The sequence below is a fragment of the Triturus cristatus genome, chromosome 11 (assembly GCF_964204655.1).
Source record: "Triturus cristatus chromosome 11, aTriCri1.1, whole genome shotgun sequence".
NCBI lineage: Eukaryota > Metazoa > Chordata > Amphibia > Caudata > Salamandridae > Triturus > Triturus cristatus.
This window is the reverse complement of record NC_140594.1, coordinates 1177250465-1177277495: the sequence shown is the minus strand read 5'-3', so window position 1 is coordinate 1177277495 and position 27031 is coordinate 1177250465. Positions and strand designations below refer to the sequence as shown.

At 46.5% G+C, this 27031-nt stretch overlaps 1 protein-coding gene across 1 annotated transcript in view; it reads left to right on the top strand.

Annotated features, from left to right (window-relative positions):
• Positions 1 to 27031, top strand: part of LOC146788667 (lipoma-preferred partner homolog) — a 774512-nt gene that overhangs the window by 68640 nt on the left and 678841 nt on the right. The window contains exon 2 of the mRNA XM_085635893.1: positions 18689 to 18785. The gene's annotated coding sequence lies outside the window, so the exon portion shown is untranslated. The remainder of the gene's footprint in view (positions 1 to 18688; positions 18786 to 27031) is intronic.

Below are 27031 nucleotides of genomic sequence, written 5' to 3'. Positions count from 1 at the left end.
CCATAAGCACTTTTTGCTTGGAATGTACATTGAGCTGTGGAAGCTTTCTCAACAGGAAGCTGCTGAGAGATTGCGTGAGATTGATAGGGTTAATTTAGAAATAGCTTTGGCTGTGGTTGACAATGGTACGACCACTTTATTACCCAGAATGTATTTACTTGGCAACATAGTGTCTTCCTCAATTGACATAGTACAGCAAGACATGTTTATATTACAACATGCAAAAACAACAGTTGATGGACAGAATGCAGAACAATGTCATACATTCACCCCAGTACAGAGATCTGGGTCTAAATCCATCGTTTTTTTGCTCACCATGCCGTTCCAGTTTGAACCCAGCCATATGCAAATCAGTTTTGACCCTGTGCCTTATGGGAACAGTCCAGCCCGAACTGCCAAGCCAGGTCCAACCTGGACTGGAAACAAGCATCCTAGGACTGGTTTCAGGGTTTCACCCCTCTTCAGCCAGGATAGCTTGATTCCAGTGGCATGGAGAGCACGGGACCCACGTCTGGGCATACCCTTCCCACTCTGGGTGACCAATGCAAAAACAACAGTTGATGGACAGAATGCAGAACAATGTCATACATTCACCCCAGTACAGAGATCTGGGTCTAAATCCATCGTTTTTTTGCTCACCATGCCGTTCCAGTTTGAACCCAGCCATATGCAAATCAGTTTTGACCCTGTGCCTTATGGGAACAGTCCAGCCCGAACTGCCAAGCCACGTCCTCCCTGGACTGGAAACAAGCATCCTAGGACCGGTTTTGGGGTTTCACGCCTCTCCAGCCAGGATAGCTTGATTTCATTGGCATATTACAACATGAACAGTCCTGCCCCGGGAGACATGAGTTTTGGAGGCAGTGCCCCCCCCCCGCTCTTACATGTGTGTTCCCCGTTGGGCGGCAAATGCAGGGACCGCTACGGGCGGCTATAGGTCTAGCTATTCTACTAGGTTGTCAACTTATTCTCTCTTTAGGAGAGCTAGCTCCATGTTATCAAAGTTGGTGCCTTGTGGCTCCTAAAATGTCCTCCCTTATAAGTGAGCGACAGCCTCTCACCGTATCCAGTAGATAGATTGATTTATTATGGCATCCTCCCCTTCATAGATCTTCGGTTGCCTTAGTTTAGGGATTTTTGTCAGAAATATAGGACAACCACGGACTGGGGGTAGTGACCCCAATTGTAGGGGAAGTACTTTTTTGCCAGTACTGGTGGACACTGAAAGCTAAACTCCTCATTAAAGTGTGGAGCAAACTGCCTAGAGGGTATAGTTCGCACCAGCCAGACCTTGTTATCAATTTCCTGTCCCCCATGCCCTCCGGGTGTCTCTGTAAGTTTTGTCACATGGGTAGGCTCTTTTGGTAATACCAAATTTCTGGGCTCAAGTAGTCTTGATTCCTTATTCAGAGGCTGTTGGACCTGTGTGTGTGAAGAGCTTACTTTTTTCTTTAAGGTTGTTTGTACTCGTATTAGGTTGATTAAGCAGTGTAAAGCGGTATGCCACCATTGCCTTAAGATCTCCCAAGTCATTTCTAAGCTTTCTTATTTGCTGCAGGAGATGTGTTGTGTCACCCGAGGAGATTGGCGTAGAAATTCTTGCTGGGTCAGACTCTCCATTTCTCTCGGGGACCGGTAGTGTCTGTGTCTGCTCAGCCAAAGGGAGAAAATGATTGCTACAGGGGATGGAATAAGAATGGGGGCTAGTTTTCTTATGGTCAAATCGCTGATTGGTTCTGTAAGAGAATGATCTGAGGCCAGAGGTGGTTCACGTTTTTTTTTAGGCTGTCCTTTTAAAAAGCTCAATTTTTGGGGCATCCTTTTTTTATCCTTGAGTGACATTCTAGCTGTCGCTTGGGAGTCTTGAGTACATTTCTTCTTAGATATAGCTCCCAGGATGTCTAGAGCCTTGGCGGACTCTTTCTTTTTTAGTTTACCCACGGTTCTGTTTGAGTAGACATGTCTATGCGAATAAAAGACTCAACCTCCTCTTAAAAGGTTGATCTCTTTAATTGTAAAATGATAAGGCTTACAGGAGCTCTTCGGCTGAGATAACCCCCGAGCACCGATAAAGTGAAATGAGCCGATCGACTCATTTCACTGTTTTCTTTAATAATGACGTCAGCGCACCAGGCATGCTGGTGGTCATTTCAATGAAAACAAACAACCTTGGGTGCTGGGGAAGTTCTTCCCCAGCTCCAGAGGCTGTTTTTGGCAAAAGGAAATCCCTCATGTGTCCTCACCAGAGGGATTTTCTGCTTTGGATTATAACCACTTATTTTATTCATAGTGCTCAAAGATGTCTGAATCTGTGGGCATACGTTATTGCTTTCTTTTTATTTCTTTACCCAATAAAAGTCTCAATTGTAGTTTTTGTAGGATGCTTACACTTCTTTTCAAATATTTTTTTCAAATTGCTGTGCCGGGATCCATGTTGTATTATGCCCTTCTCTTCAGTTCCCAAAACATTTCAGTTGCATCCCTTCTGTCCCTGTGTTTTTTATTAAAGCGTTTAGGGCCACATGTAGTAAAGCTTTGTCCCATAGGCACAGAATGGGTGAAACCCTTTGATACATCTGGTCCTTAGTGTTTTATTGGTGCGGTGCTTCTGTGCATAAGTGTATCATTTGTCAATGCTGTGCATGTGCTGCTACAGTTTTATGGTGGTTTTTGTATCCCGGGTTACGCTCCCACCCGCTCTGTGTCTTATTTCTAACCAATGCTGATTTTCGTTTCGCAATAAATTGAATATGTGCTATCCGTGCATCTCCATCGTTCATTTGTGCATGGATGTGCCATTCCTCCTAATCTGAAATGTTGTATCAACATTTCGTTTTAAGACTATTTTGTTGTAATTATCAATCCTCTCCTATTTGGCAAGAGCTAAAGTCGTCAAACAAAAATGTAATGTGTAGAGTTATATATATGTTTAACACTTTATCAAATCACAAACAATACTTCCTGACCTCTTCTGTTTTCTGTTTGCACCAGTTGTAAGGCAAATACATGTAGTCTTAGTATCCATCCCCCTTTAAGGACAGAAGGTGTGGGGACCAAGGAAGAGATGGACATTGATGGAGACTGCATAGAAGAGGGCTGGGGCTGCCGAATTTGCAATATACGGAAATCCGGTTCAGCCACGGGTTTCACAGACCTTTGTTTAAAAAATAAAATCTTATGTCACACCTGGTGATTGTTGGATTAAATGAAGATGGTAAATTCTCATGTCTGGCATTCAGAAGCCGCATATAATGTGTGTCTCCGCTCTAGTAAAGATAAGTCTGCAGGTATCTTCCAGTCCATCACCTTACTCTGAATGTTTTATAAGACAATTGGGGCCCTTTGACTTTCCTTCGTTTCAGAGCTAGACTCGGGAAACAAGGGAATTTATTTATGTTGATATGTCAGTAGGCCTGGGCAAAAATTTCGTTCCGTTTGCGGAAATTGCGTTAATTTGACATTTTCGCGTTCCGCGGAGAGCGCGAAAACGTCAAAATTTCCGCTTTCCGCAGCTTGCCGATAATTTGTTTCTTGCTCGCGCTGTAAAAGAATACATTCTCGCACGCGCGCGATCGCCTTACCTGAATCCCTGCATTCGCCGACAAGTTTTCTTGATCCGGTCACGTTCTCCATGAGATGTTGGATTGTTTTTAGCCATTTGCGCTGTCTCGCGACAGTTCGCGCCCGCAGTGACGTCATGCGTCGCGCGATCACGTCTTTCTTCTCGCGATCATGCACCGCGAGACAACTCAAAACAAGATGGCCGCGCCCGCGAGCAACCACATGGGTAAGTTGGCGACCCCCAACCATGCAGAAAATCTCGTGAACATGCAGGAAAAAAAATTCCGCATCTTCGCGATATTTCCGCTTGTTTGCCATAATTTTAAACATTTTCGCGATAATTTGCGAAAGTGGATTTCGCAAATTCCGCCCACCCCTATATGTCAGTCCATGTTTCTGCAAGGTCACTTTCTTCTTAACATGATCTCTTGCATCGTAATCCTTTCACACCACCATCTTTTTGCTCCTGCAATCGCCACTGCTTTAGATCTGTGTTTTGCTGTTTCTGTGCAGAAATCCCCAAATCCTTGGGTTTGATGTATGGGAGTTTCTCCAGTGTGTCATCGAGAAGAAGCACAACTGTGAATTTGTTGGGTTTCTCACTGGTCTCCACGTTGTCATTTCGCCCCTTCATTTCTTTCATCTGTCTCTTATTAAGCACAATGTTGCTATTTGCTCTCGCCACCTAACCCTGCCTGGCACCCAAGGTTTCTTAAAAAGCGACATTGTTGGGAAAGCCTCTGGTTAATTCAAAGTGACCTCAATTCAGCCTTGATCTCCTGCACTCCTCCTTGGACACTTTCTCCAGCATAGTCCTTGCTTGTTCTGAAGCCTTGCCCCGCTGAGGACCCCACAGCATGGTTCTCAAGGTCCAGGCCTGGTCCCGTGGCTTGTTGACAATAGATCCACTTTCCTGGAGCTCTGTCTCCCCACCAGTGTTCTGTGCACATCTGTCTTTACCCAGAGATCAGAGTTGTTTGCCTTGGTCACATGAGAACCCTCTGGGCGCGCGAGAGAATCCCTGACCGCTCTAGTAGTGTCTGAAGGGGGTCTTGCGCTAATGGCCCAATCAGTAGTACAATGTCAACCCCCATGAAGTTCGATAATTTTGTTCACTTTGTTACTGAGGGTCCCATCAACCACCACAGTCAAATGAGGAACTTTGTCATCTTTAGACCATGCTCCTTAGACAGATGTTTCTTTTTTTGTAAGTAGGGGTTACATAAGATACGGTTGCTAACTATGAAGAAGATCATTTTTTTCAAAAACAGAATGACTTTCTCTGCCTTCTTTATCTTCTGGTGTAGACATACTGGGTAGCCCAAAGGGCATCTAAACTCTTGGTGAATAGCCAAGGGTTGTGGCATATTGGAAGCATCCGCGCTGCACAGAGTACGGACTCCTGTTGATGCTGAAAGGCTGCAGCAGTTTTTACTCCAAAGTGTTTGCAGGTGGTCCATCTGGCAGCAGGAGATGTCTGGAGCATGCTGAGGTGCAGGGAATGCAGAAGCTCTCATTGTTTTACAGAGAAAGCTCTTTATTTGTACAAGTAAAGTTCTATACTTGCCATGCTCGGCCCCTAATACCGGTTTCCCCTTGAGTTCCATAGTGTAAGTGAGGCCTCTTTTATTGTAGGATTACATTTGTTCTTCTTGGTTTTCAACACAAAGATATATTAGGCCCAGACTTGCTGGACGGTAAGGCAGCCGCCGTGTGCGGCAGATGCAGAAGGCATCCAGGAGCACCAGATTGTAACAGACATCTAAGTAGGACCTGCTTTCAGAGTAAACGTGAGATACTAAAAGTAATTTTATCTTTAGCCCAAAAATGGTGTCCTGGATTAACTAGAGTTGATGTTACCTGCAGTTAGCCAGAAATTTTGCGATCACATCTCTGTATCTTCTGTGAGATGTCGAATGAGTGGGTTCACATAAAGGCCCCATCACACCGCTAGAGCGGGGTCTACGTTATACCCACCTGGCCCAGTGCTGTAAACTCCCTCTTCTCTTGGGGTCCTGCCATTCACTGAATTCCATGCCGGCGAGCAACTTTTTGAAAAAAGCTATTGTGCCTTTCAGCTTATTTTAATAACTGTTTGCCAAAATATAGGTTATATCCAGGGCCGCTTGAATTATGTGGTAGTGGAGGGCTAAATTATTCTACATGGTTAGGTAAATTATGTGGCAAGAAAGGCAACTTATGCAGCACGTTTTGTGATGGTATTACTTCATTATTTTGTGAATTTTGAACGTATCACTGTCTGGGCATTAGTTTCACCTCTTTAGTATCAGTTTAACACCCAAAAATTGTAATAAGCAACCGAGAGGTGACCAGCACCTTACACTGCATGGCAACATGTGTTGCTGCATTTTTAGCAACATTTGAAACGTTTGAGCTAACAGCAAACTTTTTTCCGTTAAAATCTGCAGAGTACCCAGCAGATGATGGATTATGTGGCAAAGGAGGCAAAACTATAATTATGCGAAAATTGCAGCAGCTCACAATCTCCTAGTTCCAGAGGCCCTGGTTATATCTTATGTTTATCAGTTCAAGTCTCTTTTCTCTCCCCCGTGTGTGGAGCTCAGCAAGGTGGTGGATCATGGTAGCATGTGTTGAGTATGTTCTGGCCGGAGTGGGTCTACAGATGGGTTCCTGTAGCGTGTTCTGGGTACAGATTGTTACCTGCGTTTATGAAATATGTCAATGTTGGTCACAGGCAGTATCCCTGACGTGAATGAGACAATTTTCTAAGAATTGAACTCTTACTTTAATTACTTACCAATACTTTCTTCTGAACCCATAACCATCCCCGCTTCTCTTAATCTAACATTGGAATAGATGCCATGGTGGTACCTGTTGGGAAGGACCGGTCTTCTCAATGACCTTGAGCGTTTCCATGGGATCAGAAGGCTCCGAAGCTTACAGATGCTTTTGACTTTTGTTGGAATTGTTGCCATGCTGGTCCTTCCATTCTGGGTCTGGGTCACGGCAAAGAAAAGTTCAAAAACCCCCATTGCGAGAGATCTCGCACTCCGGCCACAGCCTGTACATCCGTGGGGGTGTATAGTTTTAGTCGAGATCCCACCCGTGCAGAGTTAAGTGTCTCTTCAGCTGTGTTTGTGATGCAGGACCTCTTGATTCACTCTGCACTGGTTTGGGATACAGTCTTCCCTTAGGGTCATGTGACAACACTTTTTATTTCGGTCTGAAAGTACAATTTCCTAAGACTGTGACATTTCACCACTAATTTTGAGCCCACTTCAATACCATATCTCAGAGTGAACTGAAAGCGCCAGCTCTGTGGGACAGCTACAGAACTGCTTATTAAACTGCCACCAAAGTTACTAGAAGAAAGCACTTTCTCTTAAATTAATTCCCTTTCTTTTTCCATAAATGAGCGGGACCAGGAGGCCAAGCGGATCGTTTTTTAGTATTTTATTAATACACTAGCTTCGAGGGTTTATTAAAAAACCTGCCATCCAAACCAGTAATTTGCTGACAAAGCTGTGCTGCTGTGAATATTGCCGCGAGGTGAATTGTGCGGGGAAATTGCTTGTTTGACCTGATCTGTTGCTGCCGCATAGACTTCCACTTGGGTCCTGCAGGGATGCTTTTTTTTTGTTTGCGCCTGTAATTTTGGGAACTTGTAGAGGCTGTATTTTGTTTTTGTAAATGGCGTGGCAGCGTTTGAATGCTTTCAAAGTCTGTCCAGCTTGGCTGGTTCAGATAGGAAAGGAGCAGCAATGCTAAGGGTGTGGGTGGATACAAGGGATCCCTACTTATACAGTACAGTACAGTCATGGAAAGGTGCATGATTTTAGTCCCTGTGTGTAGCACGTTTCTGCCACTAGTGTGGTCCTGAGCGAGGTTCCCTAGCCCTTGGTGGTACGACGGTGCGTACATTGTGTAGATGAGAGAGGTTTTGTTTGGGGTGCAGCCTGTGAGCAAAGTGTTCTCTTTTGAAGTACTATAGGGATGATCCAGTTGTGTTGCTGGGTGAATGTACAAGTGCATCACATTTGCACTAGCATGTACACTGAAGACCTCAGAACCGCTAAACAACACTGGAAACAACTGGAAAGGAGATGGCGCATCAGCAAGGACACTACTGACAAGGCAGCCTTCGAGACAGCCCTCAACCTCTATCACAGACAGTTGAGAGAATCGAAGACGACGACTTTGCACATCGAATCCAGCTCCAATACTGTTAAAGAACTCTTCAACATAGTCCAAATTCTCCAACCCTTCAGCTGCAACAAACCACTTTACCACATCACAGGAACTCTGCAACAGCCTTGCAAACTTATTCGATGACAAGATCACCAACATTTACAGACACTTCAAACCCCAGACCAAGGCCACAAACGTCTTGAAGCAAACCAACAACCTCGCTACAAGCACAGACATCCGACTAACCTAATGGAGCCTGCTCACCCGACAGGACACCGCCTCCATCATGCACTCAGGGGCCCCAACCTACCCATGCCCTCACAACATCTTTAGCCTAGGTGAAGCCGGAATCAGCTGCATACTCGCCACGGTGATCAACACCTCAAATGCCATGGCTACCTTCCCTGAGTACTGGAAACACGCAAAATTCAACGTCCTACTAAAACAATTGGCAGACCCCAACAAACTCAACATCTACTGACCAATCTCCCATTCCTGGCCAAAGTATTTGAAAAAGCCATCAACCAACAATTCTCCTCACATCTGGAATGGCACCTCTCACTCGACTCCTTCCAAACCAGATTCTGCAGCAACCACAATACTGAGACAGCCCTTATCGTTGCTACCGACAGCATCTAAACCCTACTTTACCAAGGATAGACTGCTGCTCTGATTCCCCCTAGACCTCTCTGCAGCCATTGATACTGTCTCCTACCACACACTCATCGCAAGACTGCACAACATAGGCATCCAACGAACCGCTTGCAGATGAATCGCCTCTTTCCTCACCGAAAGAACACAATCTGCCCCCGCCTCACCTCTGATCCCAGAAAATCATCTGTGGTTTACCCCAAGTATCCTTGCACAAGCCCACCCATCTCCAGCCGACTGGACTACTGCAACACTCTCTACACAGGGAGCACAGCTCACCTCTGACTACTACCACAGACAATTCAGAATTCTGCAGCCAGACTCGTCCTGGATCTCCCTCGATGAACCTTCAGAAAAGATGCTAGTTGAAGTTCCTGACCCATGCATACAAGCCCCTACACAACTGTTGACTTGCCTACTTCAACCACCACCTGAACTTCCGTCAGCCCACCAGACCTCTCCATGTCCCTTTCACTAGCCCTCACCCCCCTCACCTGACATAGCAGATGCAGGCTCGCTCCTTCTCCTACCTAGCAGTGAAGACATGGAACAAGCTATCCTTTCATCTATGCACCTCCCCTTCTCTTCCAGAGTTCAGGAAGTCCCTGAAGACCTAGCTATTTGGCTAATCAACTGGACCCTGCCAGTTCCTGAATACCCTCACGGGTGACGTGTAGCGCTTTACAAATGCTGATTGATTCATTGTAGAGTTGATTAAATGTGGGTTCATGCAGGGCTTAGAAGGTGGCCTATGTGTGTGATATGTGTGAGGGTCCAATGCATGAACCAGACAGATCAAGCAGCTAGTCAAGGCTTAGCAGGCTGTGCTGATGCAGAGTATACGTGTATGTATGTATGGTGCTGTGCCTATGCAGAGGATAAGGGCTCCAGTGGTGTTGCAAAGATGGTGAGGAAGTAAGTAATGCATACTGGTAGATTCTGAATGATGCATATTTCTGTAATTAGTCATTTTAGGAATATTGTCCAGGTGCCAGACTAGACCCTGGAACTTTTTCCACAGCAATATCTCTCCATCATCGCCAAGTGGCACCATGCACTCTCTGCTGTGACTCAGTCTGCCTCGGATGTGATTGCATCTGAAAATATAAGTGGCAAACTGGCACACTGGTGTCGCCTCCTTTTTTCACACCTCATCAAAGGTCTAGAGCCTTTCTCTATGCTTCATCAGCAAAATTGACCCGCTTTCAACAGTGACTAGATCAGATTCTACGATTTCAATATGAAACCCTGTTGCTGAGATGTCTGAGCCAAAAGACATCTGCTTGAAGAGTCTTAGATCTGAACACAGCCATCTGGCCTGGACTCCTGTTCTTAATGCACCTTTAGGCAAGCTAGGAGCTAAAAGCCAAGTTAATTCTGGCGAAAGCATTCAGGGATACACAGTAGTGTTCCCCTTCTCCTTGAGATGTCCCCCAACTGTGAACAATATCCCAGAAGATCTTTGTGCAAAAAGTTCCAGACAAAAGAGAAATCTTCTTCCTCCTCAGGGAGATGTTCTCTCTCCCTAGCGTACTGCTGGGAGTCCATATGCAGTTTGAGCTGATTCTGGTGTAAAAAAAGCTAAAATTGGAATTTCAGATTCTGTTGGCTCAAAGTCTTCTGGATAAGCATGTTGTATTGTTTCAGGACGGTAGTATTAGCCTCTGGGACACTCACCCAAGTGTGTACAAGTTGCTGCATGTTTGGTGGATCCGACTGGGATTCCGACCGGCTCTGTGGCTCTGCAAGCTCAAGCATTGGCACCATCAAGAAGTTCCTTCCACTGTGTACTTAGCCCCGTCTGCAACACCTGTGCAACCATGTGAGTTGGTTTTAGTGCCATCTTTGCAAGCCCTGCAGATCAGCTGAAATCACCCGAGTGGCAAAAGAGAAATTAAAGTTGTATTATGTAGGAGTTGGTGGAATGTTTCATTCCATCCAGGCAATTGGAGGAAATATTTTTGCTGTGAGTGTTCGGAATTGCGAATTAAGTTTGATGTCCTCTGGCACCATTTTCTAACACTGGTGGTCAGAGGGCTGGAGCTGAAGTAGATTTGCTGTCACTTGAGTAGATTTTCTTTACTAGATGAGCAGCAGCAAAATCAACTCGAATGGCTGTGCGCTCTTGTGCACCGCAAGGTGCCGCTTGTGCTGATATTTCAGCGCTGTTCACATTACTGGTGCTGAATTGCTGTGCTGCGTGCATAGTTCAGCCCATTGGTGGAACTCTGCGGAATCTCACTGAGTATTTATTCAACTCCACAAGTTCCCCCCCACCCTTAGTATTCTGGTGATGAGTCAGTCCTAGGTGCAACCTCTTTCTAGGGCTGAGACATTTGGCTGGGTGGAAGAACTTTTCTGATTTGACCCTGATGCCCTGGTCATGCCGGTCCAACTTGAAGGCTCTACAGAATACAATGAGTCTGAGGTTGCTAACTTTCCATCTTACAAAGCTTGACCCTGGTCTTTACCTGGGTTTACAAGATACAGGTGGTTGGAAACTTCTCCAGAAGGAGCTATCTCTTATGGGGCCTCCATTCAGTGAAAGTTTTTTTGTTCATGTTGGTGGTGTGGAAAGCCGCAGAAGCATTGTAACTGATTTTACTCTCTGCGGAGGACAGACAAGACAAATCAATAGTACAAGCCTGACCTGTGTATTCCAAAATTCTTGTCAAATACTTAGTCTAGGAGTTGAAGCTTCTGCTGTGAAACTGAACCTAGATGATTTTTCCATGTTCCCCTAGCCCTTGAGTCTTCGAGACTGCACTCTATGGGCTGTAAAGTCTTTGCTTATAGCAGTCTTACCCTCTGCAACCCGACTTGCTTCGGGCCATTATCTCTGTGCCCTCCATGAATAGGCCTAACTGGCCTCCATCAGTGTCCCTGACCACATGATGTGGCTCTTCTCAGATGTGGTCAATGATGAGTTGGGTGTGTCTAAACAAATCGCGAAGCGTGGTTTCGATTCTGTACGCACCATGCTGTTCTCTATAGGCATGGCTGTTGCTTTGCGTTGTCATGCTCAGAGGTGATGACTCATATGATGATGTCAAAGCTGCAGTTTGGCTTTGGACATGCCCTCTGATGGCAAGCAGCTATTCGGGGAGAAGGTTGACTTCTCCCCTCAGAACGCTTCATAAACAGCAGCACTAAAACTCTCACATTGAGCCTGGTCTTCCCAGCAAAGCAGTTCCACCAACAGAACGAGAAATGTTGAGGCTGCTCCAGGGCACCACAGACAGGGCAGCAGCAACCTTTGTAGCCACTCCAGATGCTTTGGTAAATGCACTACTCCTTTTGGGCATGGACTAATTGAGATGCTGCCCCCAGCTGCAGCAGGGGAGCAATCCTTGTTGTCATAATCTGCTGGCTCTTCTACCTGTAACCCCTCTGATTTCTCTCCCCCCCCACCCCCCCCCCCCCCCACTTGCACCAAAACATTCTGTTTGGGCGAAGAAGCACCAATTTTTCCTGTAGCTTAGAGGACTCCGTGATCCAGCAGGATTGCCTCTATTTAATCCTCTACTATACCTTCTCATTGTCATCCTATCCTACAGACCTCCCTCCTGCTGCCCGTGTGCGCTTTCTGATGGATGCCTCCATTTTGGAGGTAGGGCTACTTTTCTGCTGATTCAAGGGGCCATAGAGATGCTGCCTCTGGAAGAAATGGGCCCTGGATTCTACTCCATTTACTTGTTGGTTCCAAGGAGCACAAAGATGACCCTCATCCTCGACCTTCTCCTCTTGAATCTGTTCATTTTTTAGGGCTAGTTCAAGATGCTGTCCTGAAACAAGTTCTGAGAGCTGGCAGTGCAGGGGATTGACTGGCATTCGCCAACCTTGAGGATACCTGTTTCCAATTGCTAACGTGAGGCTCATTGTTGGATACGAGCATTTGCCGTTCATTGGGTGTTGAGTTTCTTGATTTGAAATCAGTCGGACATCTCAAGGGACTCAGTTATGGATGTTGGTAGTGACCAACACCATGGTTCTTCTCTCCATTAGCACAGGAGGCGCTCGCTATCAATGATACAAAAACAGCATCTTCATAAACTTTTCTATTTGAATTTGTGGTGGCAAAATGCCCACAATGAAGCGGTTGATATGATGAAACATGCCGTGTGTGTGGTGGAAATACTTATAAAGACCAGCAGACTTTTGAATGCTCTGCACTATAAGTTCTTTGTAAGGTATCTTGTGCCTTTTGCTGTAAAACGTCTTCAATGCATTCACTGGAAGGCCATCAAAACAATGTTTGGCTCATCTATGTGGCATCCTGAACCTGTTCAGTTTTTTTTACTTTTGTGATCACTCGTGGTAAACTCCATTAGCCAGTAAGAGGAGAAGGATTTGTAACATTTAAAAGCTAAAGAAGATGGTGTTTTAATTATAGTGACTATGCTCCTCTTGTGCTATATCAGTATTCCTTATCGCATGCAGCAGGTGACTTGTTTGATTCTGAGGGACGACTCCAACCCCAGACCTATGAGAAGGTCATTATGCATCATGGCTTTTAGGTCTCGCTTAGCGTGGCAGCGCGCATGCGCTGCACACTCTGCGAGAGTTAATGTGATCCGGAGACTGGAAGCCCCGCCCATTATTTTCATTGGGTCGCGTTAGCGTTTATGCTAAATGCTGGCTTACCATTGAAAAGGATGCTTCTTAGTTACCGCCCTGTCTCTCTTTTTGACGGGCCATCTGGACTGGGTCGTCAGCTTCACAGCTGTCGTGAAGGAATTTCTTATCTCAAGGGGGCTTGTAAGTGTAAACACATCTGTTTCACTCAGCCCCATGTTTATTTTTGCATCATGCTTTCACTTAAAGTGAAAACGCAATGCAAATATAAACAAGCAGCTGCCTTTCCGCGATCGCGAGCACTTTTTTTCTTTTCTTCAGGAAGCACTCTGTGTGCCATATTATAAATCTCCGGCGGAATCTCCCTGTGTTTGTTGTTTCCGTTGCAGCAAGATCTGCAACAGGCTCTCCCTACAACCCTCTGTTTGTGTGTCTTGTGCCGTTACAGTGAGCTGTGAAGAAACCCCCATCTGTGCCTTGTGTTGGGTATCCTCGGCTGGAACTCCGCCTCTTTATAACCCCCTGTGCCTGTATTGTGCACAGTAAGTTCTGCAGGGAACTCCCCTGCGTGCCTTGTAATACTGCCATCAAATCAGAATCTCCCTTTGGCCCCTGTGCATGTAAGTTCAACTGTGTGCCTCGTGTTAGTCAGTGCAGCGAGGAGCTCACCCTTAAGTGTCTGTAGGTCTTGTAGTACTGCAATCTCGGTAGCAGTGCCCTCTAGCCCTGGTGTGACTGCATACATCCTCTATTACCGGGGTCTCCCCAAGCACTAACGCAAAGGCTGACAGAGCTCCCCTTGAGATTTCCAAAGGGGGGGCAGTCATGAATGAACCGTCTCTCTGCGGTCATCAGGGACAATTGTTTCCAGGATGTCAAAGATCAAACTAACGTTTAATAAGCCGTATCTGTGGAGGGCGTACCAGTCACCTCCCTGTAAAACACATACTTTTGCTGCAAAGACTTTCCAGCAGCAATCTTGGAGCCCTTCCAGGCATCTGCTGAAGTCCAAGCAGCCACCATGCTTAGGAAGTGACGGAAGAGAGGAAAGGGCGCTCTGGAATTCATTTCCTATCCACAGAGCTCTTTGAATTTGGGGGCCTTTATGATCACAAAGGGAACCATGAAGCGTTTGTTCCGACTGGGCTTGAATTTGACATCCCCCTCTCTCATTTGCCTCCCCCCCCCCCCCCTTCCAAATTCCCTGCACACACCTGCAGCCCTCCCCCCTCAATTCCTTAACCTAGATTGCTTGATACTTGATGTAGGTTGAGCTGCTCAGTAACCACAGGGCTTTAAGAGCGCAGCGAAGAGGGCGATGAAAGCGCCCCGAAGCTATGGCGTCGGAAGACTTGAACTCTTGTCGAGGATGCTGCCGAGGAGTGGCGTCCGTGACCCAGCTCAGTGGTGCCTCTCACCGGGCCCTTCCCTTACTGCTGCTTTAGCCAGAAGTACATTGTTTTCATGCTTAGTGTGGATTTGTTGGCAGCAAAGGGGCTCATCCACCTCGTGTAGGCTTGCGGGCGACTGAAGTAAATGGGAAAGAGGTGGACATGGTCATTAACGATGCAATAGGTCTCGCATTTACACAAGTTTAAGCTATTGGCATTGTAAATGACGATGCCTTTTATTTATGTTTTAAAAACAAAACTAAAAGGCATTGTTATTTGCAATGTCAATAGCTCGGATTCGCGTAAATGCGAGACCTATTGCATTGCAAATGCTCGTTTATATTCTTGTGCTTTTGGGATGTAAGCAATTGTTAAACGTAAGTGGGATGGACAAAGATGTCTCAGTTCATATTTACTCTATCACTTCTGAGTAACCCTGGGCGTAGTTCGCGAAGTAGAGCTACGCGTAGCTGCGCAAGGTGCACTTCGCACTACGCGAGCTTACGCGTAGCACATCACGAACTGCGTAGTACCCTGTTCGCACTGTGCAAGATGCTGTTTTCAATGATTGCACAGTGCGGACAAGCATCTGGCACTGTACAATCATTGAAAACGGCATCTTGCACAGTACGAGCTGTAGATTTTTACTCGAGCAGCAGCTTTCTCAACGCGGACTGGTAGTTTCTCATCACGAGCGGTCGCGAACATACGCGACCACTCGCAATGAGAAACCTGACCTCCCCGCGTTGAGAATCTCGCCGGGTGGTTTATTTTCCACGCTCGCGATCGGCAACTTGATGTGGCTGGTCGCGAACGAGGAAAAAGTCTCACCGGGATGTCATTTTGCTTGCTCGCGGTCGTCAACTTGACGTTGAGGACCGCGAGCAAGCAAGAAATGACCGCTGCACTACGCTACGCGTGTTTGCACTGTGCTACGTGCAATTCGCGTAGGGCGAAGTAGCGCAAACTTCGCATAGGGCGAAGTAGCGCAAACTTCGCGAACTACGCGAGCCTAGCGTAGTGCTTTGCCCAGGCTTACTTCTGAGACTTGGAGACTGATTTGCCTGCTAGCTCCACTGGCCTTTATTGTACAGTCAGTCTTCAGGGAAAACTCTCTTGAAGGCCCTTCACCTAACTTAGAAAACATTTTGGGGAAAGCTATTTGCAGGCTACTTTGCCAAACAGTTCCAGTCCTAACATCCCACCTATGCTCTTCCAACCTGAACCCGTGATCCATGAGACTGTCATAACGTGAACGCTTGTGTGGCGCATTTACGCACAGTCAGGCTCTTTTCTTTCAGTCCCTGAAGATCTCAAACTTGAAGAGATTGAGAACTTGCTGAAGAATGCAAGGATTATAGGAACCACCAGGTAGTGACTGATTCAGGCCCACATGCCTCGAATGCCCCAATATGCGCCACAACATAGACCGTTTGAAATGACCTCATGCGTTACTCTTTCCTCTTCTTCAAGTGCAATATGATATCCGTATCACAACAGGAAAGCGAATAATATCCCATATTTTGTGTGCATTTTATGTCTGTTCTATTTTTTATTTTCCTTTGCTTTCATCTTTCTCTATTCCTAATCTCCTTCTCCAGCCTCCTGGTTTTCTTATGTTGCCTGCTCTCCAGATTCCTAACGCCTGCCCTTATATTTCAACCCTCCTTACAGCTGCATGCTAAAGCTCACCCTTATTTATTTTTCTCCTCTCTCTTTCTAAGTTCATTCCTCTCTGTATCCTCTCACTGCCTTGACATAACCTGATTCAGCGTCCATCCTTCACTCTTTCCTCTAATTCAGAGTACTTAATTTGATCCACGATTTGATTACGGAGGAGTCTAACAATTCTGACAAGTTGAGAACTCCCCATCACTCCCTTTAGTGTGGAGTACCTGTGGGCCCACGCGAGGACTGGGCGTCTAACACAAACAGTCTCTAGCATCATAGACCTCAAATCATTGACTGCACTTTTTTTTCTTAACAAATATATGGTTTTTCTCAGTGGGTCGTTTGTAAATCTCCAGTTGTGACTTGACAGCCCCCACAGAAAAAGTCGCTTGCCACCATTCTTGAAAGAAGGTCTTTCAGCACCAAAAAACGTAGCGTCACAGTAATGTGTCAGACCTACATGTGCAAGGCGCGTAAAGATGTCTGAAATAACATAATTATTTACATGTATGTATTTTTAAGACTTGTCCATATTTTGAACAACGTTGAATCTCTGAAAAAACAGGTACTCTAAACAACACATCTGTCTCTTTTAGTTGACACAATGGGACCCAAAACTCGCCTTAGGGGGGTTCATCCTTCTATGTTGACCAGGCCCACCAGATCATAGCCGTCTTGTACTAGCCAGAATATCTCACTCGTTTCTTGCCAACACCCTCCTCCCCACAGCTAGGCTACACTTCATCATTTTATGGTGCCCACCTCACTCCATGGGAGCCCTGTACTAGCCACGAATGTGTTATGGTTTGACAACACTTGCCTCCCCACAGCTCCCCTGACGAGGGTTTCATGTGTGTATAGTGGCCGCCGTACCCCACATGACAAGAGTGCTGTACTGGCTGGAAATGTCTTAATTGACCACGCCCCCTCCTCCCTCTTTTGATTTTCTTCTGTGCTCGCCCCTATCACTTTAAGTAGGGCACGTCCTGCCATCTGTCCCGGCCCATAACATACCGAGGCATCGGCTCTCGGCATCTTTGACCTTTCTTTCCAGACCCCGACCCAGGGTCAGCTAAGATGGGGAAGAAAAGTGTCCATGCGCAGATCCCTTGACGTCTGCAACGCCTCTGAAATGTTATCTTCGTGGCCTGCTGACATTTGCCCTGTGTCATCGCCAGGCACTTCCACTGCAAGTCCCTTGCTATAACACGTTTTAACCCCCAACGCTTGGACACACTTATTTTCCATAGTCTGTAATTCAGTTTTTTTAATATTGCTGTGGTTTAGGGGAAAGGAGGTTGGGGGGGTTTCCCTTGCTGCCTTCCCGACCCCCAGTTTTTATACCCCATCAGCACTTTGATGCTGTGCTCGTTGGGGTTTGCACCTGGACCAGCCTTAGTTTGCAGGTGGCGGTAAGTCCTGCAGTTTTTGTTTTCAGATAAATGAATGGTGGTCCAGGGTTGGGGTTGGTGAATCCGAGTGGCCAACACTGTATGCTGGTGTGTCGACGTTGTGCACTCTATGCATGGAGTTTGGTTTTCTCCTCAGTTGGCCTGTGACAGAGGGTGGTGACCCAGGCAAGCCCCGCACCACCCTACCACGTGACTTTCACACACATGATGAAGGGAAAGTGTGAACTGAACTGGCCATCTGGTATTTGAGAGCGGGGACTCCAGGGTCTTGTAAAGTGTAGACTTCCTCTACCTTTCGAGCGAGCTGCCGGCTTAGAAATAGTTGCTGAGTGTATCGGTTGCCGTGATGCCAATGCAGGGTGCTCCCTTTCTTCCTGCGTGCATTTTTTAGATGCCGTGTTCACTGAGGGTCACTCCTGCTGGCACCTCTGCCCCTAAGTTCAGTGGCTCATGTTTGTGCATTATCCCTTCCTGCACAATTCCAGTAGACCTTGAAATACCCCCCCCCCCCCTTAAACTATGCTGTGTGAGGCAGAGGCTGACCCCTCAAAGATGACTCCTCTTGCTGGCTTCGTAGGATTCTCGCTCAGCCCCCCCATTCCACGTCTTGTTTTTGAAGCCGTTGGTTCTAGCAGGCTTCATGGGCAGAGTTTTCTAAATCTAATCCAAGAGGGCCTCGGGCAGAGGCAAAGGGTTGGTGGCAGTATTAGCCTTTGTGCGATGCCTACCACAAGGTGAAGTAACGGGCAGAAAAGAGGGCCATATTGGTTCAGAAGTGCAGGAAATAATTGGGTGAAGCGCGTGGTGATTTTCATGCATTCCATGAAGATGTCCACTTTGGGTGGCATCAGCTGGTGCAGTGCAGGAGGATTGCAGAGGATCAAAGGCTTGCTTTTATGAGGAGCATGCTATGCAGGTGTACACGCTCTCTAACTCCTTGTACCCATTTGTATATTAATTGGTTGCAGTGTGCAGCCTATTTGTATCGCTGCTTCATCGGACTACATCCATGCACACAACTATTCCTGGTTAGAAACATCTGCTGTTTTTAAACTTAATGTGTGAGAATAGCCTTAGAATTTCTGAAATTAGGCATTGATAAATAGTGTAAAAATCCACCAAGCAGAGATCTGGCCGATTTTCTTTTCTAACTAACCCTTGTTGCAATGGTTTGTAACGCATGTAGGTGAACCGACCAGAATTTGTATTCTTAGTAACTATCCGTGACTAACAGAAGCAACTGTGCCTTTCTTCCAGGTCTGGCAAACATTCCGAAGACTGGTACCATCAGGGTGACCGTTTACTAAAACGTGCCAAAAAGTAGACGCAGAGGAGTTTTCTGGGTAGCTGTCTGGTAAGTGGCATTCACATACAACTTGAGTTTTGTCCTTTTATCTTACGTTTATGTAACACTTCCTACTGCTATTTTGCCACTTGTGCACACTTTAAATATCCGGTCCTATGATTACCTAATATAGTATCCATTTTAAGCAGACGGAGGGCTGAGCCTGCCGTGCCTTGGTTCGTATATGTGCGGGCCTCAAGTGTGCTTATGTGAGCCATCTCGCTGGCTCTGGCTTTAGTCTCTCTTCTGTGTTTAAATTGGTCCGAAATAAAATGATGACGTGTAAGGTATGCATGAAATGTGGTCCATAGTCGGACTGAGGCAGTGCTGGTGATATTCATGCACCACAGATGGGTTTTAACCCTTATTTATTTTTTAATAAAGCAGAAAAAACAAAGGAAGGATTATTTGGAAAATACAACAAGCTAAACGATATACATTGTTCCACTTTGACTGTGAAGTATGGACACTATACCCCCACTCCACAGGGAGCAAGGCAACGAGTGCCGAACAGACTTTTAAAATAGCACATCGTCAAACTTGTCACCTTCAGGATGTCCCCATGAAGTAGCATTGGATGAGTCCGCTGGTCTACGCAATAAGTGGTATCGACTATTTTAGTGAGCTTGTTGATCAATACTTCCAGCAAGCAGCCATATGATCCAGGGAATCATGCCCGGGTTCACTCCATGTTCCGAGATAGTTCGGGATGGGGAAGAGGGGCCTGAGGTCCCAGAGGACCTTTAATGAGGGGTAAGACTTTGACACCACAGAGAGTCCCAAACATGGAACTAATTCTGAAAGTTCTCAAAAGTTCAGTTTTCCTTATCCCAGCAAGCCTTATAAGGGTTCCATTCCTGACTGGGACCAATCCACGCACTGCAGTGAGTTATTACCAGCAGTGTGGAGGCCAGCCATATGCCAGAGAAGAAACATTCATGTGCAGTAGTAGCAAGTTTGTAGGCCTTGTAGTATAATTCCATGTGCAGGAGGCAGAGGCCCTACAGTGTCGTCTCAGCATGTAGCTTAGATGCCTGGACTTGAGGTTTGGTATCACTGCAAACACATCTTTTAATCAATCTTTCTATTTGTAGCAGAAGAGACTTGTCTACCTTGAGGAACACCGCACCAAAAGCCTATTTGAACCTGGGAGCAACTCATTTGTACCGTATGAATTGTAACTCTTAAGAGCAGGAAGTTTTGACAAGCAAATCTGCAATAGCATCCAGCGGGAGCTGAATTTTAACTTGCAGATTGTGTAAGTGCCTATTGACTAGCGTGCCTAGATAGTTAAGATGCTTTAGGACTTATGTCAAGGGGGAAACCCTTTGTGAATGTCTCTAGATGGTGGTAGTCCAGAAGGAGCAACATTCTGAGATTAGCCGTAGTCGTGCAGGGATCGTTGTCAGAGCAAGAATTTATCTGCAGATCAGTCTGCATGACGCATCAGTTTCTGTTTCATGCCTCTTGAGTGGTTCATCTAATGTCTCGTGACTGAATTATGGCAGCGTCCTAGAATTGAGGCGCTAGTAGGGGAAGAGCAACAGGTTGCAAGCTTGGAGACTCACCCTTGACTTGGAATCGATTAGAGAAGCATCTGCCACAGTTCACTTCAGCGGTCTGAGTTGTGTATGATTGATTATTTTGCACTGATGATTAATTCTGGTCCAGTGCGCGCTCTCTGTTCGGTAAGGTGCTGTATAGGTCGTCTGATTCCAACCTCTTCAAAGCTTTCTCTGGTCCATGGAAAACATTAATTTACAGTGGAGTTCGTCCGTCACTTGCCAGCGATGGTGTTGGAGGGAGCTTATGTTTTGTCCCAGAGTGACAGCAGCCTTTTACGAGTAAATTTGAGAGGAAATCCCAAAGCCGAGTCGGAACACCAGTATTGCAATCAGGACCTTAAAGTTTCCCTAGATAAGGGAGATCCGTTGGGAGCGGGTCCATTCCCGTTCCTGGTGCAGAAATGAGATCATTGCCTTACTGAAGTCGGAGTGCAAAAAGACCGTACTCTCTGGGTCATCGAATGCTCTTCATAGAGGGGGCAACAGCCTAGGTCTGTCCATCCTGTAAACTCTGCTGAGATGCCAGCCATTGCTAGGGTTTTCCTGGTTGCCATATTGTGTTTCGCCTTAATAACAGACTCAGTTGTTTGACAACCGTACAAAGATTCTCATGTCTCGGGTCAGGTGTGATTTAGGAAGCTGGCTTTAGCCAAAGAGCTCCTTTAATTGTTAGAGCGATGAAAACCGCTGAAGACGTTTGCAAATTCCCTTTTCTGATATTTAGTGGTTGCATGAGGAGTTTGGCCAACTCGTCATGGAGAGCTGGGATGGCCAATAAAGATTCACACTGTTGTAACTGTGCAGCCGGCCTCCTATCTGCCCTCCCCTCGCTTTTATAGTATCGCAGTTAAAGAAGTGGCAGGGCATTTACTTTAACGTTTGAGGTAAAAATGGAAATTATATTAATTTGTATTTTTTGCTGGGAGCTTGAGACAATACTGAGGGACTCCCGGATCCTGTGAGTATTTTAATGGGCTTCCCTGTGGCTTTCTGTCCCTATCTTGCAAATTCCCTCTGGAGTCCCTCCGGTGCCTGCCCGCGTGTAAGCTTTGCTTGCATCCCACAGATTTTGATTAGAAGCTACCAGTCCTTTCTTGTTCCAGAGGCAGATGCAGATGTTGGCTTCAGAAGTCACTTGCAGTTGATCCTTTCAGGAAAGTATTAATTGAAAGCAAAATACTGGAGTAAATTGTTTCATCTTCAGCAAAAAAGAAAAGGGGCGGTTGAATCATGTTGAATCGTGTTGCTCAGAAGGTGAGGATTTGATGATTGCTAAGAAGCACATTTTGCAAGATGATTTTGTAGCTGCTGTCTCCAAGGGACAGCTAACAACGGGTCCTCTCTGCACTTAAAATGTTCAGGTTTTGTTTGCCTCCCTGAAGAGGAACCTGGTCAAACAAAGGTCAGTGGTGAGACTCGGCATGTGGCTCAAGCCTACCTTCTAAATGACGGTAAGCCTGTCGGGGGATGAAAAACATAATTCACCTGAATGATTTCACATCTGTAAATAATGGAAAATAAATCAAAGGTACAGCATCATTCCTTCGAAGCAAGTCCTTTTTAAACCTGTGCTTTTTGTGCACTAAAGTCATCCGAAATATTTAATAAATGCTTTTAATTGACCAACAAATGTGTATATGGTTTCATCAAATCGGAGAGATGATGAAGGAAGACCAATGCATGCTTCACTTCATTGCAGCGGGTTCATGTGCTGCTGAGCAGGGGTAGAAGGTAAACACTGCACCAGTTTTAACAGCTGGAGTCTGCCAGCTCCTTTGCCTCCGGTTATCGTGCTTACGTAGGCTTTTTGTTCTTGCACAGCTGCTGACGCGGGGGTGGGCAGTGCCTAAGAATGCAAACATTTGTTTCTCTTGATGTGTTAGCTTACTGCTGGAAAATCATGTGATGTCATGAATACAGTCAACATGTGATGTCTTGAGTACAGTCCAGTAGAAATAGTCCACTGATGTTTGATTGTACCTTGTATGGTGATATCTGCCAGAAGATGGTTGCAGTAATAATGCAACATGGTTGAATTCTTTAGATGGCTTTGGCCCCTTCCCTTGGCTTTCTCTGATCTCTGTAGAGCCGAAACACTTATATCATCCGTTCACGAAGGGGGACACCAAGAGGCACCACCACCACCGCTGCCCTGGACTTGGGGTCGGGTGGGTAAACCAGCTACAGTGTAAACATGGGTTGCAACCTTTTGAAGACTGCGGTGAAAAGCCTTTATATACAAATACCAACTGATCGGAGGAGCCTGCAGGAGGCAGTAGTGTACGAAAGTGTAGTTTTTACTGCAGAACTATGGGGGAACTTTGGCAGCCTTGAATGGAGAAAGATGGAAATAGGTGGTTCATGCGTTATAACCATGAGCACTAAAACGGATGGTATTCTGGCACATTTCATTATTTGAGGCCGAATTGGGGAATTTTTGGGGACTGACTATTTTATTCAGTCCTATGCGTCTGCAGTCAGTTGCTGCTTCGTACCCTCACTCATTGCTTCACTTAATCCTATCACTTTACTGTCTCTGTTTTGAACTTTCCTTTTTCCCAGTTGCCGTCTCCCTTCTTCCTCGCCTGTCTCGACCTTCTTCCTTGCCCACCTTTCCCTTCTTGCTCGCCAGTCTCCCTTGCCCACCTTTCCCTTCTTCCTTGCCCACCTCTCCCGTCTTCCTTGCCCACCTCTCCCGTCTTCCTTGCCCACCTCTCCCGTCTTCCTTGCCCACCTCTCCCGTCTTCCTTGCCCACCTCTCCCGTCTTCCTTGCCCACCTCTCCCTTCTTCCTTGCCCACCTCTCCCTTCTTCCTTGCCCGTCTCGACCTTCTTCCTCGCCCGTCTCGACCTTCTTCCTCGCCCGTCTCGACCTTCTTCCTCGCCCGTCTCGACCTTCTTCCTCGCCCGTCTCGACCTTCTTCCTCGCCCGTCTCGACCTTCTTCCTCGCCCGTCTCGACCTTCTTCCTCGCCCGTCTCGACCTTCTTCCTCGCCCGTCTCGACCTTCTTCCTCGCCCGTCTCGACCTTCTTCCTCGCCCGTCTCGACCTTCTTCCTCGCCCGTCTCGACCTTCTTCCTCGCCCGTCTCGACCTTCTTCCTCGCCCGTCTCGACCTTCTTCCTCGCCCGTCTCGACCTTCTTCCTCGCCCGTCTCGACCTTCTTCCTCGCCCGTCTCGACCTTCTTCCTCGCCCGTCTCGACCTTCTTCCTCGCCCGTCTCGACCTTCTTCCTCGCCCGTCTCGACCTTCTTCCTCGCCCGTCTCGACCTTCTTCCTCGCCCGTCTCGACCTTCTTCCTCGCCCGTCTCGACCTTCTTCCTCGCCCGTCTCGACCTTCTTCCTTGCCCGTCTCGACCTTCTTCCTTGCCCACCTCTCCCACATTTCCTTTCCCCTGTGTCTGCCAACACAGCAGACACTAATGCCGCCGCACACGTGGAAGGCCGAGCCAGTCCCTTTCACAAGTACAGTCCAAGCTGCTTCTGCTGATCACACGCATCGTTTAGATATTTAAGAATTCAGTCGGAGGCTCCTACTGGCGTGAATACACAGCAGGCAGGCTCGTTCCATTCACCATCATACGTCAGTAATGTCCAAGATTGCTACTTTTGGTAGAAACATCTGCTATCTCAGTTTTAAATTTTGAGTGTGTACTCTACTATTAGCCGCTCTATCCTAAATTACTGTTGCACCTTCTGAACTATACGTTGGTATCAAATGCTGTATGTTATGGTGGCTGTGTGGGAGAAGGTGCTAGCCCACCAAGAGCCCAACGGAAGCCTCTTCCATCAGGTGTTTGTTCGCAGAATTCCTTCTGGATCTCGCCTCCCTTGACCGGTGTCCTCCGATGTAGTGACGGTGACTCTTTCTTGAAGAGCCATGCTTGTTCTCTAGACCTTAAAACGAAATGTAACTCTGCTTCTAGACTACAACACTAGATTCATCCTCTACCTAGCAGGAGTGAATAGTCACCGTGATAGCGTTAGTTTGACTGCTTTTCACTCCGGATGTTGTGCATCGATACAAGATGCCACTTAGCCTGGTTTAGGGGCAGCAGTCTTTCAACAGGTTACATGTATTATTTTCAAAGTAATGCTTAGTGTTAGTTATTGAAAGGCATGATGGAGCATTATGTGAGGTTAAGAAAGGCAAGAGGCATTTTTCTGGTGAATGACTTGGCAGTGCCTGTAAAGTAATCTGGTTAACTTAATTCCACTTCAGCTGTAAGCGGAGCAGAGATGCATGTGACTTCCCAATGTGCATAAATGTAAACATTGAACACACATACTGTTTGTTCAGAAGATGTTATTAGAAGCACTAATTTAATTCTTGATCTGAATTAAAGTCCAGGTTTATACTGTTTAGTATATGCATTCAAGCTACTTTTTAAACTTAATATGCCTCCTTGCTGGAAGTGTCCCCTGCATTGTAATACTTGTTCCCCCAGCCCAGAGTGCCCGATTGCGTGTTAATCTGATAGCTGGACTTTTCCTTTGCTCCCAGTGTCACGTCTAGTATGTGTGCAGAGACCTAGGGCTGTCCCGGACTACTCGAGTCCATGACTTGTCTGTTACCTGAAGGGGTGCATTAAGCATACCCTCATAATGCACAGACTACTTTTCCTGTACTGTACTATAGCATGTAAGGGATTATGGTAGCATACCATGTTTTGAGTTGGATAGTCCAACCAGACTTGTTTTTTAGTTAGTGTCGCCTACTGCTCGTCTTGTGTAAAGTTCTGTTGCTGCCTGAATACCCAGAACCTGCAGTACCAGCCTCGACATGTACCAAGTGCGTGTGTACTAGTATGACTCTGTATGTGCGAGTCTGAGTACAGAGACTAGTGGGATCCATTTTGAATGCCCCTACCTTGCCATGCCACAAGATGGACGATGAAGACCGCTTCCCCTGATGGTGGAAGTGTATCGCCTGCATTCCTAGGGGTAGATGGAGGAGCAGGCACTGAAACGAAGTTGATTGAGACGGGGCTAAATTAAAGAAAAAAAAAAGAATCCCTGAAATCTTTGTTAGCAAGGGTTTGCAGATTAGTTCTTCCTGAGCACTGCCATGTGGTAGAAGGTAGGGGTGAAGGATGTGGCTGTATTTTCTGATGTTTAAAGTGAGTACCTTTCTAGGTCATGGCTAGCCTTTCGTCTTTACTTAGTTATGGCTTTGGACAGGCTGACAGTCCGGTGCAGAAACTTGACACTTCATTCTGCTCATGCGGGAATGCCCCAGTTTGGAGCCCCAGTGCTACCTGCTGTGAGAAACATCACTTTACATAAATGATTTGCCTGAGAGCAGCCTGGGAAAGACACTTAAAAAAAAAAAGCACCACAGTCTAGGAAATATATAGGAAGGTCAGACCCAAACCAGCCCACTTTGTTCCAAATCCTAGTGTTTCATGACCAAATAAGGGTGTGCTCTTCTGGGTATTCAAAGGACTGCTGTGTGACTGTCTGGCAGCCACCTCTTAGAGGTTAAAGGGCATCACTCGAAACCTGCACATTCTGTTAGATGAGCTGGGGGTCGTCTTGTGTCTAGAAGCCTGAACATGTCCAGGGGAAAAGGCTGTTGTGTTCCTTGTCGAAGGGGCACCTATAGGAAGCACATGGTTGGAAAGTACAGGCAGGAGTTGTGAGAAGTTGGCCTGGTATATGCTGTCCACTAATTAAATTGGGCACCTTGTACCAGTCCAAAAAACCCTTATTGATGATTAGGTTACAGACCACCTTTATTGAAACCTATCCTAGTGGTAGCTGTGGAGAGCAGCCTTCAGGCTACGTCTCGAAGGAATGTAAAGCAGCTTGTTTTACCAGATCAGAACCTCCTGAATGACCAAATGAAATGAGAAACACACGAGATATATAAAATATATGTATTTATTACTAAAAACTCTCTACTAACCTCTTTATGAGATTAGAGCACAAAGCACACAATATTAAATCACTAGAATGAGAGTAAATAGCACAATACACAGCGGGCTCCAGGGGGAGGCCGAACCATATAGTAAGAAAGTGGTATAACAACCACGACTTGACTAGACACAGTGCCTAGAGCATGTAGAATCGCTGGGACCCCAAGAAACCACCCAAAGTAGTGACACCGGGGACCCACGAAGGACTGGTGCGGTGTGAGAACACAGGCGCGAGCTCTGTACAATCCTATGGGAAAGTCGCGGTTGGAATTTTAAAGATTAAGGACACTTCGGAGAGGACTTTCCGCAAACCCTTTCAAACATAGAAGGTTCTAAGGCCAGCACCCTTGAGAGTACCAGGATACCCGTGTTACCTATCCCAGAGGAGCCGGGTGTATAGGGGTCAAATGATGTCGGAAACATTCATCGTTTTCAGTAGCGTGATGCAGAAAAGTGCTGCTGCCGGGAAGATGAAGTGTCCAGTGGAATCCAAACCTGGATCTGAGGTGAGAAGAATCTGAAAGCAGAGAGGACAGAGTCTGGGTCACTTCAGGGTGACCAGGGACACGATAGACGAGTGCCCACCGATGTCGGTGCTTCAGGTGAGATGATGCGGTGCTTGACTCTGCAGCCATGGGGACCAGGAGATGACGATGACCAAATTCCAGAGGTGAGCCATCCCATGAAAGATGTCGAGTGCTGTGGGGGTCAGTATCACGTCTGGAGCAACCAGGAAAGCCCACTGAAAGTCAGTTACCTTCACAGGGAGCCACA